Source organism: Tamandua tetradactyla, chromosome 19 (genome assembly GCF_023851605.1).
Source record: "Tamandua tetradactyla isolate mTamTet1 chromosome 19, mTamTet1.pri, whole genome shotgun sequence".
In the NCBI taxonomy this organism is placed as follows: domain Eukaryota; kingdom Metazoa; phylum Chordata; class Mammalia; order Pilosa; family Myrmecophagidae; genus Tamandua; species Tamandua tetradactyla.
In genome coordinates, this window is record NC_135345.1 from 50,192,966 (window position 1) to 50,211,495 (window position 18,530).

Consider the following 18,530-nt stretch of genomic DNA (forward strand, 5'->3'; position numbering starts at 1 on the left):
GCTGGCAGTGGTTCCATTTATACACATCCCACAACAAACTTATTGGTTTTTCATGCAGCAAACAGGGATTGCAACTCATCAGACAATAGGACTTTCTACAAATCCTTCCTGGATGACTGCATTTCCAATCCTGGCTTCCGTATTTCATTAAATCCTCATGTTGGGGGGGGGGTTGGGAATTATTCTCTGGGGCCTCACTTTCTGGAGGCCCAGAATTTTCCAGGCCATCAATTTCTGGTTTAGTTGTACTCAAGTCTTTGCTTCTCAGCATATCCCTTTCCCCTTGCATTTTTCTATATGAAGTCAGGCTGCATTTTCCACATTTAATTTGGAAATTTCCTTAGCTAGATATACAAGCTCATGGCTTTCAAATTTCTACCTTTTATCCAACACCAATACTCAATTCTGCCAAATTCTCTGCTACTTTAAAATAAGGATCACCTGTCCAGTTTACAATGGCACATTCGTCATTTATGTTTAAGGACTCATCAGAACTACTGTTAGCATCCATATTTCTACCAACAGTTTCTTCAATACAAACTAGGCCTTTTTTATCAAGCATCTCACAATTCTTCCAGAATCTTCCCCTTACCCATTTATAAACCCAATTCAGTATTTTTGGTATTTGCCAATCACAACCCACTTCTCTGGTACCAAAATCTGGGAGTTTGCTAAAGCCACCAGAATGCAATATACCATAAATGGATTGGCTTTTACAAAGGGGATTTATTAAGTTACAGATTACAATTCTAAGTCCATGAAAATGTCCAAGTTAAGGCACCAACAAGAGTATACCTTCTTGAAGGAAAGGCTTCTGGCATCCAGGGTTCCTCTATCATATGGAAATGCACATGGTGATGTCTGCTGGTCCTCTCGGTAAGCATTTTCTTTCTCTGTTAGCTTTTCTTGGCTCTGCACTCTCTCCGAAGTGTCTCCCTTAAAGGACTCCAGCAAGTGGACTAACACTCAGCTTGAGTAGGCAGGGTCATATCTCCATGGAAACAACCAAAATGAAAAAACTCCTTCCCAACAATAGGTCAGCCCACACAAGATTGGATTAAAAGAGCATAGGCTTTTCTGGGATACATAACAAATTTAAGCCAGCACACTCATGTTCCAGGCAAGGCTGAATTTCTTGAAAAATAAGGAAATCTTTACAAGAGAATGAGATGGAGGGCTATGTAGCATTTAGCTTTTGTTGTGTAATAAACTACTCCAAAATATGGTGGCTTAAAACAGCATTTATTAACTCATACTTCAATGGGTTGGCAGTTTTGGCTGAGCTCAGCTCAGATGGCTGGTCTCTGTTTTACATTGTGTCAGCTGAGTTCATTCATGTGTTAATGATCAGCTAGTGGTCAGTGGCCTCACCCACACCTTAACAGAAGTCATGGAGGTAACTGAACCATGTGAACTCACCCAGCAGACTTGCCTGGGTCTGGGTCTGAGCATCTGGTAGTGGCTACCACAGGGGTCCAAAGAGCACCACAAGCAAGCAAGCTCCAATACACAAGCATTTTATTTTATTAGAGAAGTTGTAGGTTTACAGAAAAATCATGTAGAAAACAGAGTTCTCATATACCCTCAACATATGCAGTTTTCCATATTGTTAGCACTTTGAATAAATGAGGTATATTTATTACATAATGAAACTATATTATTATAATTATAGTATTAACTATAGTCTAGTTTATATTAAGGTTTGCTATGTTGTACATTCTTATGTGATTTAAAAACTTTTATTCTAGAACATATATACAACCTAAAATTTCCCTTTTTAACAGCATTCAAGTATATAATTCAGTGGTGTAAATTACATTCACAATGTTTTTCTCCCATCATTACCATCCATTACCAAAATTATTCCATCTGCCTAAAGAGAAATTTTGTCTATTTTAAGCCTTAACTCCCCATTCCCTACATTCATCCTATCCCTTGCTAACCTTTATTCAAGATTCTGACTCCATGAATTTGCTTATTCTATTTATTTCATCCGTGAGATCATACAATATTTGTCCTTTTGTGTCTGGCTTATAGCACTGCACATGATGTCTTCAGGTTTCATCCGTATTGTTGAATGCATCAGAGTGTCATTCCTTTAGAGCTGAATAATATTCCAATGTTTGTATATACTTCATTTTATTTACCTATCTCTGTTGATGGACACTTGAGTAGTTTCCCTCTTTCAGCAATTTTAAATGATGCCATTATGAATAGCGGAGTGCAAATAGCTGGGTGAGAGTGCAAATAGCTGGGTGAATCCTTGCTTTCAATACTTTTAGGTGATTGCTGGTCACATGGTAATTATATACTTAACTTTCTGAGGAACTGCCAAACTCTTTTCCATAGTGACTGCACCATTTTCCATTCCCACCTACAATGGACAATTGTTCCTATATCTATATATCAATTAAAAAACTTTTCATTTTGTAATTGAAGCCATTCTAGTGGATGTGAAATAGTATCTCATTTGGTTTTAATTTACATTAAATTACATTCTTAAGCCTGTACTATATATTCCATCATCTATAATTGGGTTCACTATGTTATAATACAGACCTGTTCTTTATCTTTTAAATTTAGTGTTACTATAAACTGTAGTATAAAAAAAGTATGGTGAAAATGTACCTTTTACTGAAGCTTATCCAAGTTACTTAGCCCATAAAACTATATTAGGTTTGTATTCTAGTATGCTTAACTTTTATTCCAGCCACATTTCTATTTCTTGGCCATTAAAACAAAATGAAACAAAAACCAAACACACGCAAAAAAATCTATTTCCAATAGAGTTTTTACATTTTGATGCTTTTCTTTTTTTTTTTATTTGTTGTTGTTGTTTATTTTTTACCATGGCTTCTACATTTGAAGTCAGCACTTGCAGGTTTTTTGAATAGTGTTTGCCTAGTATGAAAAGTTTTCCTAAGAAACCACAGAAGATTGATGATCATTTTCTTTTCCTTTTTTTTCTTGTCAACTTTTTGCAGCACTCAAGTCAATTTAACAAAATTTTGTCCTAGCAAAAAATCAGTAGTTAAGACAACACTGTTGCTGTAGATGATGTGACATTGGTTGAATTTGTGCTGACATTTGTGTAACTTCTCTCGCTGTTTGTGTTGGATTCATTTGGGGACACTTGGCTTGAACTGGCTCAACGGATTGCTCCAGCTACACTGCAGTGTGCCCTGGTTCTGGTATGCAGGTAAAAGTAAGGCTGCTGGAATAAATAATTCCATCATTTTGAACCATAGTTACTAGAACCTAATTTGATTGGCTATTGGACCCATCTCCAACCTTCTCAGAATGCAGAAATGTCTGGGACAATACATAGTATAGTCTTTCTACATCTGTACGTAGCTTCAGGTTCTACATCCCTAAACCACACTTAAATTTGGAGTGAAATTCTGTCCCATAAGCTCAAGCATTGCTATATCCCCACCGCCAGTCAACTGAAGACATTCTATGACAGGCACAGATGTGATGGGGGCGAGGACAAGACCCATTCCCTCATAAAACATATACTCTGCCTTATCTATATCTGATGTCCAGAAAGCACCATCATTTATCATCTCTTTATTTGGTTCTTTTGGGCATAGAGTGCCCTGAAACTGGATTTTAGGTGTGGAATTTAGTTCTTTCTTGAGAAGAGCACAACTACATTCTTTCTGTATCCTTGGGGTAAAATGCACATTTATGAAGTTGTGACACAGGGTCATTTGCATCCAGTAATGTGGTATGCTTATCAACTTTACTAATTATCAATCTTGGGAGTGCCATGTCAGTAACTGAACACACAAGTTTGACTGTTTGCCCATAATGGATGTAGCTATTATACACTGTGAATTCTTTTTCTGATTAATCATCCAAAAGATGGATGGAAATGTTCCCCACTGCTGCGAACTGGCATAGAAATTACCTCCTTCTGTGTGCAAGTATCTAATACTGTCTGGAATCTAAGTCGATTAAACAGAGCCACGTTTGTTCCTGATGCAATGCACAAGTCAGCATTTTTCAGTGACTGCTTCTTTTGGGAAGACTTGGAGATGACTTTTATCTGCTTGCTGAGAAACACACCAATGTCATTACTATTACCATAGAACATCTTTACAGACAAAATGAAATGCTTTCTCTTGTCTGAATCAGATAGGTACAATGTTTTGGCTGTGCAGTAGTTCTTTCTAAATTCAGCTGCTGCATTTCTTGTTCACTATTTCATATTCCAATAAATGCACATAGTTGAGATTCTTGTTCAGAATAACCATCACGTTCCATATGTCTTTTTTTTCTTCTATCCATTGCCCATAAGATACACACAAGCCTGGGTGGGCCATGGTGGCTCAGCAGGCAAGAATGCTTGCCTGCCATGCCAGCGGACCCAGGTTCAATTCCTGGTGCCTGCCCATGTAAAAAAAAAAAAAAGATACACACAAGGGGAAGAGCAAAAGAAACCATTTTTTCATTTCCATATGACTTCTGTGCAACTTTTGCATGAAGAATTACTACTGTATGATCCCCTCACTCTTTTCAATTTCACATAGCTTCCCTAGTGAGTCGTTTAGGTGGAAGCTGCTCACCACGTCTCCCAACCGATGGAGCATGTGCAGGCAACCCCTCCATGGGTGAGCCCTCTTTGTGGTCCAGTGGGGGGTGCTCTGGTTATCTGGGTTCTGGGATGCTCCCTGAGGTACATACATGGAGACTGAGGAAAACTGGAGGTAGTACCATGCAGTTTTGACCACTGTAGCTTTGTATGCTTTGTATGCTTTAAAATCAAGAAGTGTGAGTCCTCCAACTTTATTATTTTGTTTGTTTGTTTTGGCATGTGCAGGCTCCAGGAATTGAACCTGGGTCTCCAGCATGACAGACAAAAATTCTAACCCTGAGCTACCCTTGTACTGCTGCATATTTTTCTTTCTTGAGGTATTCTTAGCTATTCAAGGGACCTTGCCATGCTGAATGAATTTGGTAACTTGCTTTTCCATTTCTGCAAAGAAGGTTGTTGAAATTTTAATTGGGATTGTGCTGGATTTGTAAATCATTTTGGGTATAATTGACATCTTAACAATATTTAGTCTTCCAACCCATGAACATGAAATATCCTTCCATTTATTTAGGTCTTCTCTGATTTCTTTCAGCAAAGTTTTATAACATTCTGAATGCAGGTTATTTACGCCCTTGGTTAAATTTATTACTGTGTATTTGATTCTTTTAGTTGTTTTTGTATATATTTTTCTTAGTTTCCTCCTCATATTGCTCATTACGGTGCTTAGAAACACTACTGATTTTGTCTGTTGATCTTGGTGAATTCTTTTATTAGCTGTAGTAGCTTTGTTGTAGATTTTTGGAACTAAATAGGATCATGTCATCTGCAAATACTGAAAATTTTACTTCTTCCTTTCCAGTTTGAATGCTATTTATTTCTTTTTCTTGCCTAACTGCACTAGCAAGAATTTTCAGTACAATGTTGAATAACAGTGGTGACAGTGGACATCCTTGTTTTCCACCAGATCTTAGAGGGAAACCTTTCAGTCTTTCACCAATGAGTATGATGTTAACTGTAGGTTTTTCACATATGCCCTTTATCCTGTTGAGAGAGTTTCCTTCTATTCCTATCTTTTAAAGTGTTTTTATCAAGAAAGGATGCAGGGAAGGCAGGGCAAGATGGCAGCTTCGTGAGGTGTGGAATTTAGTTTGGCCTTCAGAGTGGCTAGTAAATAGCCAAGAACAGTACAGAACAACTGCTGGGACTACATCAATGACTGGACACACAGTGTACAGCAGTCTGGACAAGGTGAACCAGCTGAGACCTCACCCAGAACTGTAAGTCTCCCAAGCCACAGAGGCTGGTGCCCCTCCCCCACGGACTTGGCAGGCTGGTTCCCAGAGGGGAAAGGAAACAGAGTTTACTAGAGCAAGAGTTTAGCTCAAACAAGCTCCAATTCTGAGATTAATTAATAAATTCTGACTACTGAGAATAGGCCCCCCGCATAGATAAACCTGGAATAAGCCCTAACGGTACTTAGAGTTTTTGCCCCAGCAGATAGTGGGCAGAGCTGATGGGAAAAAAAAACAAAAACAAAAAGAAAAGCAGGCTTTTTGATTTGGACAGCCAAAATACTGGAAAAGGACTGAACCCTAAGAAAAGGGGTCACATAGAGCTTGGAGATACACAGAGCCAGGTACCAACTTAATCTCATGATTGACAAGCCTGAGGAGTGGAGGTTCTGCTCTGGAAAGGCTTTTTCTTTCTTTTTTTTTTTTTTTTTTTTGCTTTTCTTCTACTGTTAACAGCTCATTAGATAGAACTGGAAGCCTTTTCAGGCGCCAACAGTGCCCCAGGCAAGGGTGGAATTAAGCTTGTCTGAGAGACAAAATAAATAAGTGAAAGGAGTTAATTCCCTAAAGGCTGTACCTTCCCCAAGAGAAAGGTGGGTCCTAGCTCAAGTGGAATCCCTCCAAGGAATTCAGGCCCCAGGGACTGGAAAACTGAAGCAAGGAATGCAAACCTACAATCTCACCTCTGTCTTAACTCTGCTGAAGTCAAAGGCACCACATCACTTTACACTGGTGGGAAGCCACGGGCAGACAAGTGCCACATGCTGAGCAGGATAAGAAAAGCAGTGAGTCTAGAGGCTTCATAGCAAAGGCTGCCAAACTGCTGGGTCTCACCCTCAGGGAAAACTGATGCTGACAGCAGTTTCCTCTTAAGAGGAGGCCAGTCCAGTGTGGGAAAATCTGAACAGGGTCTATAATATCTGAGGAGAACTCCCTCAAGAAAAGTCTCCATATAGGAAGGGAAAGAAATAAAAATAAGAATTGGAAAATTCTGATCAGTTAAACAGAACCTATACCAGAGGTCTAGAATAAGTTGAATGGAATGTCAAAGAATGGATAGAAAACAAAGCCATCCACCAAGAAAATCCTACTTAAAAGAGTGAAAACAACCTCCAGAATAAACTAATTAAGGAAATCAAATGCCTCAATGCCAGCAAAAACTAATGAATTATACTAGGAAAATCAAAGGTATAACCCAGTCAAGGAACAAACAAACAATTCAAATGAGACACAGGAGTTGAAACAACTAATTAAGGATGTTCAAACAGACATGGACAGTCTCATCAAAAATCAAATCAGCGAGTTGAGGGAGGACATAAAAAGGACATTGGGTGAACAAAAAGAAGAAACTGAAAATTTGAAAAAACAAATCACAGAGCTTATTGGAATGAAAGGTTCAATAGGAGAGATGGAAAAAAAAACAATGGAAAAGTTACAATAGATTTGAAGAGGCAGAAGAAAGCATTAGTGAACTAGAGGACTGGACATCTGAAATCTGACACACAAAAAAAAATATAGATAAAAGAATGGAAAAATATGAGCAGTGACACAGGGAACTGAATGACAGCATGAAGCCCATGAATATACATATTGTGGGTGCCCCAGAAGGAGAAGAGAAGGGAAAAGGAGGAGAAAAACTAATGGAGGAAATTATCACTGAAAATTTCCCAACTCTTATGAAAGACTTAAAATTACAGATCCAAGAAGTGCAGTGTACCCCAAACAGAATAGATCCAAATAGATGTACTCCAAGACACTTACTAATCAGAATGTCAGACCTCAAAGAGAAAGAGAGAATCTTGAAAGCAACAAGAGAAAAGCAATCCATCACATACAAGGGAAGCCCAATAAGACTTTGCATAGATTTCTCAGCAGAAACCATGGAGGTGAGAAGACAGTGGGATGATATATGTAAATTACTAAAAGAGAAAAACTGCCAACCAAGAATCCTATATCCAGCAAAATTGTCCTTCAAAAATGAGGGAGAAATTAAAACATTTTCAGACAAAAAATCACTGAGAGGATTTGTGACCAAGGACTGGTTCTGCAAGAAATACTAAAGGGAACATTAAAGACAGATAAGAAAAGATAGGAGAGAGAGGTGTGGAGAAGAGTGTAGAAATGAAGACTATCAGTAAAGATAAAAGGGGAAAAAATTAGATAGGACATATGAAATCCAAAAGAAAAAATGGTAGAAGAAAGTACTGCCTTTACATTAATAACACTAAATGCTAATAGATTAAACTCCCTAATCAAAAGACATAGACTGGCAGAATGGATTTAGAAATGGCACCAATCTATATGCTGTCTACAGGAGACTCATTTTAGACCCAAGGACAAAAATAGGTTGAAAGTGAAAGGTTGTGAAATGATATTCATGTAAGCAACAATCAGAAAAGAGCAGGAGTAGCTATACTAATATCCAACAAATTAGATGTCAAATATAAAGCAATTAAAAGAGACAAATGCACTATGTATTTAATAAAAGGAACAATTCAACAAGAAGACATAACAATCATAAATATTTATGCACCAAACCAGAGTGCTCCAAACTACATGAGGCAAATACTGAAAATACTGAAGGGAGGAATAGACACCTCCACCATAATAGATGGAGGCTTCATATTCCCACTCTCATCAGTAGATAGAACATCTATACAGATGATCAATAAAAAACAAGGAATTTGAATAATACAATAAATGAATGAGACTTAACAGACATTTATAGAACATTACATCCCACAACAGCAGGATATACCTTTTTCTGAAGTGCTCATGGATCATTCTCAAGGATAGACCATATGAAGAGTCACAAAGCAAGTCAATTTTTAAAAATTTAATTTAATTTAAGAAAATAAACAATACACTTAGGACCACCAAAAATTGATATCTTAGTTAGCTTAACCAAGGGCATATATAAATAAAATACCCATATGATGATGTTAAGCTTGTATTTCTGCAGTAAGTTTCATAAAACGATTTAAAATTAAGGAAACAAGGGAAAAAATCAACAAATTCAGATAGCAAGGCTCTTAAATTCTAAGTATTAAAATAATTTAAATTCCATTTGATCAGCTGTCAAAACTATTAATGTTCTGAAAATACCAGGTAGCAAGTTCTTACAAATATCTGCATTGCTGTAGTAATGACTTATATTACTAAATATTTTCTTGATTTCAGGAAAATATGAAGACACAAATGTTTTTACAATTAGCATATGAAAATCATAACCACCTAAAATGGATATCTTAGTTAGCTTATACAAAGGCACATTAAAAAAAAAAATCTAAGTAATCATCACGAAGCCTGTTTGTTCAATATGTTTCATAAACCAATTTAAAATTAAAAGGAAGAAAAAAATCTAAAGATAGAGATATCAGATTTTCTTAAATTCTAAATATTAAGCACTATCTTAAATATTTGATTAACTATCAAAACTGTGTGCATTCTCAGAATATCTGGTAAAAAGTTATTACAGATATCAACTTTGCTATAGTAGCGAGCTATGTTACTAAATATTTTCAAATTTGTGATTTCAGGAATTTATTTTATCTAATATTACTATAACTGCATATATATATATTTTTACCATTTTTTGTTGCAAAATATAACATATATATACAAAGAAAAGAAAGAGAAAAAGCAATTTTCGAAGCACACTTCAACAAGCAGCTACAGAGCAGTTTCCAGAGTTTGTCATGGACTACCATTTCCTATTCTCAGATTTTTCCTTCTAGCTGCTCCAAAACACTGGTAGCTTTATCAGAGTTGTAATAACAGAATCATACAGTATCTGTCCTTTTGTGTCTGACTGATTTCACTCAGCATTACATCCTCAGGGTTCATCCACATCGTCATATGTTTTGGGACATCATTTTGTCTAAATGCTGCATAATATCCCATCATATGTATACACCACATTTTGTTTCTCCAATTCTCTGTTGATGGACACCTGGATTGTTTTCATCTTTTGGCAATTGTGAATAGGGCTGCTATAGACCTTGATGTGCAAATATCTGTTCGTGTCTCTTCCCTCAACTTTTTTGGGTATATACCGAGTATTGGCATTGTCGGGTCAAAGGGCAACTCAATATTTAGTTTTCTGAGGAACTGCCAAAGTGACTTCTTCTCCGACATTTATACTTTCCTGTTTGTTTCATTGCAGCCATTATTATAGGTGTGAGGTGATATCTCATTTTCATCTCAATTTGCATTTCCCTTAAAGCCAATGAAGATGAGCAGCTCTTCATGTGCTTTTTAACCATCTGTATTTGCTCTTCAGAAAAATGCCTATTCATTTCCTCAGCCCATTTTATAATTGGGCTGTTTATTCTTTTATTGTTGAGCTATATAATTTCTTAATGTACACAGGGTATCAAGCCTTTATGTACACAGGATATCAAGCCAATATGTAGTTTCCAAATATTTTCTCCCATTGAGTTGGCTGCCTCTTTGTCTTTTGAACAAAGTCCTTTGAAGCTCAGAAACTCTTGATCTTAAGCAGATCCCATTTGTCTATCTTTTCTTTCATAGTTCGTGCTTTAGGTGTAAAGCTTAAGAAGCTACGTCGTATTACTAGATCTTGAAGATGTCCCCATACATTTTTTTCTAGAAGTTTTATGGTGCTGGCTCTCACATATAAGTCTTTGATTAATTTTCAATTAATTTTTGTATAGGGTAGGGTAGAGTTGCCTCTTTCATTCTTTTGGCAATTGAAATCTAGTTCTCCCATGCCTATTTATTGAAAAGACTTTTCTGTCTCAATTCAGTGGATATGGGGGCTTTATCAAATATCAAATGTCCATAAATTTTGTGGTCAATCTCTGCACTCTCACTTCTATTCCACAGTTCAGTCCTGTCTTTGTGCCAGTACCATACTGTTTTGACCACTGTGGCTTTATAGTAAGCTTTAAAGTCAGGAAGTGATAGACCTCCCAGTTTGCTCTTCTTTTTAAGGATATCTTTAGCTATTTGAGGTTTCTTTCTCTTCCATATAAATTTGATAACCAGTTTTTCCACGTGTTCATAATAGGTTGTTGGGATTTTTATTAGTATTGCATTGAATCTGTAGATCAGTTTGAGTAGAATTGACATCTTGACAATATTCAACCTTCCTATCCATGAGCATGGGATACCTTTCCATCTATTTAGGCCATTTTTTATCTCTTTTAGCAATTTTTTTTTGTAATTTTCTTTGTATAAGTCCTTGACATCCCTAGTTAGGCTTATTCCTAGATACGTAATTCTTCTGGTTGCTATTCTGAGTGGAATTTTTTCCTTAGTTGTCACCTCAGATAGGTCATTGCTTGTGTATAGAAACATTACTGATTTTTGTACATTAATCTTGTATCCTGCCACTTGGCTGAATTTGTTTACTAGCTCAAGTAGTTTTGCTGTAGATTTCTCAGGGTTTTCTAAGTATAAGATCATGTCATCTGCAAATAATGAAAGTTTTACTTCTTCATTTCCTATTTGGATGTATTTTATTTCTTTCTCCTGTCTAATTGCTCCAGCTAGTACTTCTACTACAATGCTGAATAATGGTGGGAGCAATAGCAATGGGGATCCTTGTCTCACCCCTGAACTCAAGGGGAATGTTTTCAATTTCTCATCATTAAGTATGATGCTGGCCATGGGTTTTTCATATATATCCTTTATGGTATTGAGAAAGTATCCTTTGATACCTAACTTTTGAAGTGCTTTTATCAGGAAAGGATGCTGGATTTTGTCAAATGCTTTTTCAGCATCAATTGATACAATCATGTGATTTTTCCCTTTCAATTTGTTAATGAACTGTATTATGTTGCTTGATTTTCTTATGTTGAACCACCCTTGCATTTGTGGAATGAATCTTTTCATGATGTATAATTCTTTAAATGTGGTGTTGGATACAATTTGCTCATATTTTGCTAGGAATTTTCAATCTATGCTCATTAGGGAAATTGATCTGTAGTTTTCTTTTTTTGTATCATCTTTATCTGATTTTGGTATTAGAGTGATGTTAGCTTTATAAAACAAGTTTGATAATGTTTCTTTTCTTCAAAATTTTGGAGGAGTTTGAGCAGGATTGGCATCAGTTCTTTTGCAATGTTTGATAAAATTCTTCTGTGAAGCCATATGGTCCTGGGCTTTGTTATGGAGGAACAGTTTTGATGACTGATTTGATCTCTTTACTTGTAATTGGTTTGTTGAGATATTCTATTTATTCTTGAGTCAGTATAGGTAATTCATGTGTTTCTAAGAATTTGCCCATTTCATGTCTAGTTTGTTGGAATATAGTTGTTCATAATATTCTCTTGTGATTTTTAAAATTTCTTCATGTTCTGTGGTAACAAACTTCCTCTCATTTCTGATTTTGTTTATTTGTGTCCTCTCTCTTTTCTTCTTTGTTAGTCTAACTAAGGGACCATCAATTTTATTAGTTTTCTCAAAGAACCAAGCAAGTTTTGTTGATTTTTTCTATTGTTTTGTTGTTCTCCAATTTGTTCATTTCTGTTTTAGTCTTTATTATGCCTCTTTTTTTATTTGCTTTGGGGTTAGTTTGCTGCTCTTTCTCTAAATACCATCTCTTTAAAAATATTTTTATTGAAAAGTCTTCACACATATGCATTTCATACATGGGGTACATTCAATGGCTTACAACATCATCACACAGTTGTGTATTCATCACCATGATAATTGTTTAGAACATTTGCATCACTCCAGGAAAATAAATTTAAAAAAAACAGCTCATACATTCCATGCCCCTTACCCCTCTCTCTCACTGACCACTAGTATTTCCATCTACCCAATTTATTTTACCCTTTGTCCCTTCTGTTGTTTATTTTTTATTCATTTTTTTTAATTCATCTCTATATACCTTGGATAAAAGGAGCTCAGACACAAGGTTTTCACAATCACACAGTCACACTAAAAAGTTATATCTTTATGCAATCATCTTCAAGAATCAAAGCTACTGGAACATGGCACTTTGGGTGTTTATATGACACCCGAGACTCACAGTTAGAGCTCTGAAGCTATGAAAGTCAGCAGTACCCCAAACAGGATTTGTTGAAAAAGTGATCAGACTTCAAGCAGAGATATGAATGAAGTTGATCAGGATAGGACTAAGTAATATCAGAATAAAGGGTAAAGGATATCATCCATATTTCAAAACTTCAACTTCTTTGTGAAACTAAAGGGAGAGATGTTTATTGGGTGCAAAATTTATATTTTGGGTAGCGCATTTCCTAATTTAACTTGTATGGTTAGTTTAGTTAAACACCATAAGTACATGGAATCTTGAATAGGGAGTGAGATTTTGTTGTTTTTTCCAGGTTAATGTAATGCTGCTCTGATGAATCCTGAGTAATTTGGGCATTAAATAAAAAAGTATTTGCAAAGTTCCCTTGGGTTAGTGGGGAGAAAGGAGAAAATATTCAACTTCCCCATTTGGAGAATTTCTGATATTCTCGCAAGCAGTCAGGACAACCAAATCAAGAGGCCAAGCCCTCTATCTTGGTGTTCACCACTGTGAAACTTTTCCCTGCAAAGGATAGACTAAGCCTACTTAAAATTACTTTAAAAAGTCAGCCGCAGAGAATCTTCTGTTTTCAAATATGGCCTCTCTCTCTAAGCCATCTCAGTAGGTGAACTCACTGCCCTCTCTCCCACTTGGGACATGACTCCCAGGGGTGTAAATCTCCCTGGCAATGTGGGACAAAAATCCTGGTATGAGCCAGGATCTGGCATCAAGATTGAGAAAGCCTTCTCAACCAAAAGGGGGAAGAGAGAAATGAGACAAAGTTTCATTGGCTGAGAAATAAACAGAAATAAACAGAGCCAAGAGATTATCCTGGAGTTTATTCTTATACATTATATAGATATCCCCTTTTTAGTTTATGATGTATTGGAGTGGGTGGAGGGAAGTAACAGAAACTCTTGAGCTGTGTTCTAGTAGCCTTGATTCTTGAACATGATTGTATAAAGATATAATGTTTACAATGTGACTGTGTGATTGTGAAAACCATGTGTCTGATGCTCCTTTTATCCAGGGCGTGGACAGATGAGTAAAAATATATAGATAGATAAATAAATAAATAAATAAATAAATGATAGGGTGATAAAGGTAAAATAAATTGGGTAGATAGAAATACTAGTAGTCAGTGAGAGGGAGGGGTAAGGTATACGGTATGTAAGAGTCTTTTCTTTTTTCTTTTTATTTCTTTTTCTGGGGTGATGCAAATGTTCTAAAAACTGATCATGGTAATGAATACACAACTATGTGATGATATTGCGAGCCATTGATTGTACACTATGCATAAAATGTATGTCTGTGAAGATTTCTCAATAAAAATATTTTTTAAAAAGAAAGGATGCTGGATTTTGTCAAGTGTCTTTTCTGCATCAGCAAAAATGATCGTCATTTTCCCCCCTTTTTTGTTTAATGTGGTGTATCACATTAATTAATTTTCTTATGTTAGTACTCCTTTGTATACCTGGGATAAAACCCACTTGATCTTGGTGCACAATTCTTTTAAAACACTGTTGTGTTCAATTTTCAAGTATTTTGTTGAGGATTTTTGCATCTATATTCATAAGATAAATTGGTCTGTAGTTTTCTTTTCTCATTGTATCTTTTTTTTTTTTGGCTTTGGTATGTTGTGATGTTGGCCTCATAGAATGAGTTAATAAGTGTTCCCTGCTCTTCAATTTTTTGAAAAGTGTGAGCAGAATTGGAGTTAAGTTTTCTTGGAATATTTGGTAGAATTCCCCTGTGAAGCCATCTGGTCCTGGGCTTTTGTTTCTTGGGAGGTTTTTTTGATGACAGATTCAATCTCTTTGCTTGTAATTGGTCTATTAAGGTCCTGTTTCTTCTATGGTAATGTAGGTTGTTCTCGTGTTTTAAGGAATTTGTGCATTTTACCTGGGTTGTCTAATCTGTTGGTATACAGTTTTTCACAGTATCCTCTTATGATCCTTTTTATTTCTATGGGATCAGTAGTAATGCTTGTACCCTCATTTCTGATTTTATTTATTTGCATCTCCTCTCTGTCAGTCTAGCTAAGGGTTTGTCAATTTTATTGGTCTTTCCGAAGAACCAACTTTTGGTTTTGTTAATTCTTTCTATTCTTTTTTTATTTGCAATTTCATTGATTTCTGCACTAATCTTTGTTATTTCTTTCCTCTACTTGCTTTGGGATTAGTTTGATATTCCTAGTTCTTGCAGGTGTGCAGTTACCTTTGAATTTAGATCTTTCCACTTTTTAGTGCAAGTGTTTAGGGCTATACATTTCTCTTTCAGAACTGCCTTTGCTGCATCTCATGTGTTTTAATGTGTTGTGTTCTTGTTTTCATTCCGCTCAATATATTTACTGATTTCCCTTGAAATTTCTTCTTTGACCCACTGACTGTTTAAGAGTATGTCATTTAACTTCCATATATTTGTGGATTTTCCAGTTCTCCTCCTGTCATTGATTTCCATTTTCATTCCATTATGGCCAGAGTAGATGCTTTGAATAATTTCAGTCATTTAAATATATTGAGACTTGTTTTGTGAGTCACAATGTGGTCTATCTTGTGAAATCATACATGTGAACTTGAGAAGAATATGTGTCCTGCTGTTTTGTGGTGCAATGTTCTGTATTTGTCTTGTAGGCCTAGTTCATTTTTCTTGTTATTCAAGTTCTCTGTTTCCTTATTGATCTTCTGTCTAGATGTTCTATTATTGAAAGTGGTATATTGAAGTCTCCAATAATTATTTTAGAGGTGCTTATTTCTCCCTTCATTTTTGCCAGTGTTTGCCTCATGTATTTATGTATCTATGATTGCTATTTCTTTTTGGTGGGCTGCCCTTTTGTCAATATATAGTGTCTTTCTTTGTCTCTGACAACAGCTTTTGACTTAAAGTCTATTTTGCATGATATTAGTATAGCTACCCCAGCTCTTTTTTGGTTACAGTTTGCATGAAATATCTCTTTCCAGCCTTTCACTTTAAACCCATTTGTTTCCTTGGGTCTAAGGTCAATCTCTTATAACCAACATATACTTGGGTCATGCATTTTTATCCTTTCTGCCATATTGTGTCTTTTGCAGAGTTTCATCCATCAACAGTCACTGTTATTAAAATAAAGGCAGTACTTATTTCAGTCATTTTGTCCATTCATTTTTTGGTACATTTTTCCTACATTTTTGTCATGTATTTTTTTTTCTCACTTTCTTTATTGTAACATCTTTTTCTATATTTATCTGTTTTGATGTATCTGACTGCTCCCCTCCTCATGTCTTTCTTTTTTTTTTTGCGTGGGTAACACTGGGAATTGAACCCAGGTCTCTCCGGCATGGTAGGTGAGAATTCTACCACTGAGCCACTATCACACTGCCCTTCTGTTTTTACTTTTTTTTATGCCTCATGTCTTTTTTTATATTTTTACAAGTAATTTTTTGTGGTTACCCTAGTATTTATATTACACAGTGCACATCTATGACCTGCCAACCTAGCTTTAATAGTATACTCGTTCTCTGCTCCCTGGACTCTCCGTTTCCATATTTATGTTGTTTTCATACCACTTTACCACTTTATGTTTTACATGTCCATTATCAGGAAGTTTGTCTTTTTCTTGGTCAATTGTATTTTGACTCTTACAGGAATTTAAGAGTGGAGTTGTATATTGGGGATGCAGTACTCCTGGTTTTGCATTTACCCTTTTTGCTCCCCTTACTGGTAATCTTCATTTCTTTACACTACTCCAAGCTGCTCTTTTCTGTCTTTTCCTTTCAACCTGCAGAACTCCCTTTTGTAATTCTTGAAGGGCAGGTCTCTTCTTGATGAACTCTATCACTTTCTGTTTATCTGTGGATATTATAAGCTCTTCCTCATTTCTGAGGGACAGTTTTGCTGGATAAAGAATTTTTTGCTTGATGAAGAATCTTTTGCTGCCACTTTTTCTCTTTCATACCTTAAATATATTATATCACTGCCTTCACTCCTGTATGGATTATGATGAGAAATCAGGACTCAGTCTTATCGAGGATCCCTTGTTTGTGATGAATCGCTTTTTTCTTGTAGCTTTCAGAATTCTCTCTTATCTTTGACATTTGGCATTCTCTTTTGTTTGTATGTCAGAGTAGCTATATTGGGATTTATTCTGTTTGGAGTATGTTACAATTCTTGGACATGTATATTTATGTATATTTATGAAAGTTTCAGCCATTATTTCCTCAAATATTCTTTCAGCCCCTTTTCCCTTCTCTTCTTTTTCTGAGACACCCCTGATGCATATGTTTGCATATTTAATGATGTTACTCAAATCCCTGAGACACTGCTAATTTTTTTCTATTTTCTCTGTCCTTCTGACTATGATTTTGTTTGTCCTGTCTTCTAATTCACTGATTCTACTTCTGCCTGTTGAAATCTGCTGCATGTGCATCTATTGTATTTTAAATCTCTACCATTTTGCCTTTAATCCCTATAATTTTTTTCTTTTTATACTTTCAAATTCTTCTTTGTGCTTAGAGATTATCTTCTTAATACTCTTTATCTCTTTATCCATATTTTCCTTCATCTCCTTAAATTAATTTAGGAGATTTGTTTGAACTTCTTTGATTAGTTGTTCCAAATTCTACATCTCCTCTGAAGTTTTAATTTATTCCCTTGGCTGAGCCATAAATTCCTCTTTCTTAGTTTGGCTTTTAATTTTTTGCTTATGTCTAGGCATCTGATTAGCTTGATGAGTTAACCCTGAAGGTTAGTTTCTCCCTCTTGTTTAGGGTTTTATTATTGATTGTTTTTGTATAATGGTTCTTCTTTGATAAGTGGTCCTACTTATTCTAGACCTTTAGAATAGCCCATCAAATTTTCTCAGCTCTTCTTCATCTGATTCTTTCCCTTTTTGTATAATTGTTTCACTTCCAAGAGAGAATGTCCTTTCCTCTGTTCCTTCTCCAGAAATCTTAATATGTTCTATTTGTTTTTGTCCAGAAATCCCCCTCTGCCCATCTCCTATGATTTGTTTATAGTCTCTCCCTTACTTAGTGCCCTATATTCCTTACCCTTTTCAGTTCTGTGAACTTCTTGTCTTATAGCAGTTCAGTTAAAACCCTCTCCCCTTCATTTCTCTCTGTGAGGCTTTTCTGCTTCTGGCTCCTTCCCTATAGGGTATCCCACCCCAGGAAGCCAGATGGGGCAATCCAGAAAAGTGGGTCACTCATGAAAATTCCACTTGTGTTTAGGTGGTCTAGTCAACAGTTTCTACATGAGTGAGTGTGGTATCTTCTAGCTGCAGTTTTACGTGGTCTTTTTCCTCCTCTCCTGGGGCCCCTTTTGTATTCTACACTCCTCTGTAGTTTGTATTCTGCCTTGTGTCTCTGTGGACCTGGGTCCCTGTGCTCTGTTCACATTTTTAAAATTCTTTTCTCTTTCTGCTCTCTATGTTGAATTATTTCAGTTATCTTCAAGTTTGTTGATTCTTTCTTCTGTCAGCTGTAATCTGCTGTTGAAACCATTCTTAGGAATTTTTCATTTCAGTTATTTTGGACTTCAACTCCAGTATTTTTCTTTATTGTGATTCTAATATTGTTCATTCATCATTTCCTTATATCCTTTTGTTATTTCTCTGTGTTTTCATTCACCTCCTTGAGCAGCATACTGAAAATCACTTTTTTAAAGTTTTTGGCTGACATGTCCAAAGCATGGTTTTCTTTGTTGAAGGTTTCTGTAT

The 18,530-nt window shown here is 35.9% G+C and overlaps 1 protein-coding gene and 1 pseudogene across 1 annotated transcript in view; one reads left to right on the forward strand and one right to left on the reverse strand.

The window, feature by feature from the left end:
* The window catches only part of ATP10D (ATPase phospholipid transporting 10D (putative)), a 165,065-nt gene that overhangs the window by 42,818 nt on the left and 103,717 nt on the right, over window positions 1-18,530 (forward strand). The window lies entirely within an intron of this gene.
* On the reverse strand, window positions 3,032-4,300 carry LOC143663391 (recombining binding protein suppressor of hairless pseudogene; annotated as a pseudogene).